Source organism: Chrysochloris asiatica, unplaced genomic scaffold, assembly GCF_000296735.1.
Source record: "Chrysochloris asiatica unplaced genomic scaffold, ChrAsi1.0 scaffold00032, whole genome shotgun sequence".
NCBI lineage: Eukaryota > Metazoa > Chordata > Mammalia > Afrosoricida > Chrysochloridae > Chrysochloris > Chrysochloris asiatica.
The window spans coordinates 8,525,504-8,529,075 of NW_006408550.1; positions in this window are offsets into that span (position 1 = coordinate 8,525,504).

Below are 3,572 nucleotides of genomic sequence, written 5' to 3' on the forward strand. Positions count from 1 at the left end.
TGGATAGACATAGTAGCAAAAACAACAAGCTCCAACGTAACAACAATTGTGAGGATGGCTCAGGACCGACAGTGCTTCCTTCTCTCCTCTGCAAAGGATCAGCACTCTGAACAGGAACTGACTACGTGACACCTGACAACAACAGCCGGTATTAGTACAAACTGGTACAAAGTTAGTGGGAGACAATTTAGACCAAAAAAGGTCTTTTTTTCCATATTGTTTTTTTTTTTCAACCACAAAATTTGTATCTATGAATTTATTCTAATAAATATAAATTAAACTAGTCTCTGCAGAACTAGAGAAAGAATGTTCATTATAGTGCCAGATATCTAATAAAGCTTTCTATCAGCATGATGAATTGAACTGACCCAGAAGGCCCCACCTCCCACAAAAATATAGGTGTACTAGACAAAGTAAAATAAAAACACATAAATCATAGTCAACCATTAAAAAATAAGAAATGAAAGAATAAAAGAAAGGAAAATTTCCTAATGCTGAAGATGAAGAGAGTACTCACTCCAAGCCATAGCTATGAAACTAAAACCTCAGCTGGGCAAAGGGCTATCAGACATGAGACTGGGTCTAAGAATGAGTTATTCACACTCAGGTGGGAGTCAAAAATGATCTTGAAATAAGGACAAAGAGAATAGTTAATAATAAGGCTCCTACAGAAACCCTGGAGCATTAAGTTTACCATATTTACATATGTTGTTGCTTCTGCTAATTGCCTATAAGTCAATTCCTTCTCTTAACAACCCTGTATAGGGATTCCAAGGAATGCTGGTGGGTTTGAACTACCAACCTTGCCATTAGCAGTCTAGTACTTCTCTTACAGTGCCACACCACATGCTGTGCAAACACAGCACAAAGCCAGAGAACATTGCAAAGTATCTTGCTGAATGCCTAATTTTCAAATGATTTAAAAATATTTGAAGAAATATAAATGATAATGTTCATCATACCATGATGGCTTGCATGTTGCTGTGATGCTGGAAGCTATGTCTCCAGTATTTTAAATACCATCAGGGTCACTCACAGTGGACAGGTTTCAGCTGCGCTTTCACACTAAGAAAGTCTAGGAAGGAAAGGCAGACTCATTCTGAATGTTTAGCCACTGAAAACCTAGGAGCAGTAGCAGAACAGACAGAACTGGAAAATGAATCCTTCAGGTTGGAAGGCATTCAAAATATGACTGGGGAAAATTCACCTCCTCAAAGTAGAGTTGACCATGATGACCCAAATAGAGTAAAGATTTTGGGACCCTCATTTGCTGATGGACACACTCAAAATGAGGAGAACCTGCTGCAAATATCCATTAATAATCAGAACACAGAATGTACAAAGTATGAATCTAAAAAATTGGAAGGTGTAAAGAATGAAATGGCACACATAAAGATCAGTGTCCTAGACATTAGTGAGCTGGAGTGGTCTGGTATTGGTCATTTTGAACCTGAGAAGCATATAACTTACTATGCTGTGCATTGAAGAGGAATTCATCATCAAGAAGAATATTTCAAGATCTATCTTGAAGTGTAATGCTGTCTATGATAAGATAATATCCATAGCATATAAGAAGGATCACTGGAGAGCTAACCACCAGGTTGGTGGTTCAAACCCACCAGTTGCTCTGCAGAAACACTATACAAGGTCACTATGAGTAGCAACCAATTAGATGACACTAAACAATAACGAAAGGAAGGCCAGTTACGAAAAGTATTATTTGAAATGATGAACCAACCACTAATTCAGAGGTGATGAAATTCTTCAGTCTGAAATTGATCAAACTTGCAATCAAGATATATTGATAATTACTAGTAATTAGCATGTGAAGTTTAGGAACAAAAAGAAAGGAAAATATGGCTTTGGTGATAGAAATGATGCTGAAGATTGCATGATAGAATTTTGCAAGACCAATGAGAAATTCATTGCAAATGCCTTTTTTAAACAACATAAATGACAGCTATACAGATGGGCCTAACCAGATGGAATACACAGAAATCAAATTGACTACAATTCACACAAATTGATTTCTCTGGAAAGAAACAATAGAAAAGCTCAATATCATTAGCTAAAACAAAGCCAAGCACAGATAGTGGAACAGACCATGAAATGCTCATATGCAAGTTCAGGATGAGGCTGAAAAAAATTAAAACAAGACCATGAGAACCAGAATATGATCTTGAACATATCCACCTGAATTTTAAGAGTATCTCAGGAACAGATTTGATGCATTAGGACACTAATGACGGAACACCAGAGGAGCTGTGGTAAGATATCAAGAACATCATACAGGAAGAAAGAAAAGTTCATTAAGAAGACAAGAAAGAAAACACCAAAATGAATGCTAGAAGAAACTCTGAAACATACTCTCCAGAGTAAAGTTGCTAAAGCTAATGAAAGACATGAGGAAATGAGCTGAACTGAAAATTTCAAAGGACAGCTCAAGAAGACAAAGTCAATTATTATAATGACATGTGCAAAGTCTGGAATTAGAAAACCAGAAAAGAAGAAAACAATCAGCATTTCTCAAGATGAAGTAACTAAAGGAAAAATTCAAGCCTCAACTTGAAGTATTGAAGGATTCTTTGGGCAAAATATTGAATGATGCAGAAAGCATCAAAAGAAGATAGAAGGAATACATGAGGTTAACTGTACCAAAAAGAAATGGTCGATGATCAATCATTTCAAGATGTAGCATATGATCAAAAGCCAATGATCTGAATGAAGAAGTCCAAGGTGCATTGAAGGTACTGGCAAAGAACAAGGTTCGAGGAATTAATAGAATACAAATTAAAACCTTTTGATAAACTAAAACAACACAAAAAGTACTTGCTTATCTATGCCAAGAAATTTGGAAGGCAGCTAACTGGCCAACTGATTGGGAGAGATCCATATTAGTGCCCATTTCAAAGAAAGGTGACCCAATGGAATGGGAAATCATCGAACAAGATCATTAATATCACACGCAAGTAAAATTTTGCTGAAGATAATGAAAAAACGGCTGCCCAGAGGTTCAAATCAGATTCAGACAAAGACGTGGAATGGACATAACAGATATCTCTTGGCTAAAAGCAGAGGATACCAGAAAGATGTTTACCTATGCTTTATCGACAGCACAAAGTCTTCTGAGTGTTTGCATGACAAGCGATGGATAACATTGTGAAGAATGAGATTCCAGAGCACTTAATTGTAATTATAAGGAACCTGTCCATAGACCAAGAGGGAATTGTTTCAACAGAACAAGGGGATAATGAATAGTTTAATATTAGGATAGCTGTGTGTCACCATACTTATTCTTTCACCATACATACTGAATCTGTATGCTAAGCAAATAATCTAAGAATCGGATTATATGAAATAGAACATGGCGTTAGAATTGGAGGTCGACTCATTAATAACCTACAGTATGCAGACACAACTTGGCTTGCTGACAGTTAATAGGACTTAAAATGCTGATTAAGGTCAAAGATCACAGTCTTTGGAATGGATTGCACCTCAACGTAAAGAAAACAGAAATCCTCACAACAGGACCAGTAAATAATATCATGAAAGGATTAAAGTTCCTAAGACTT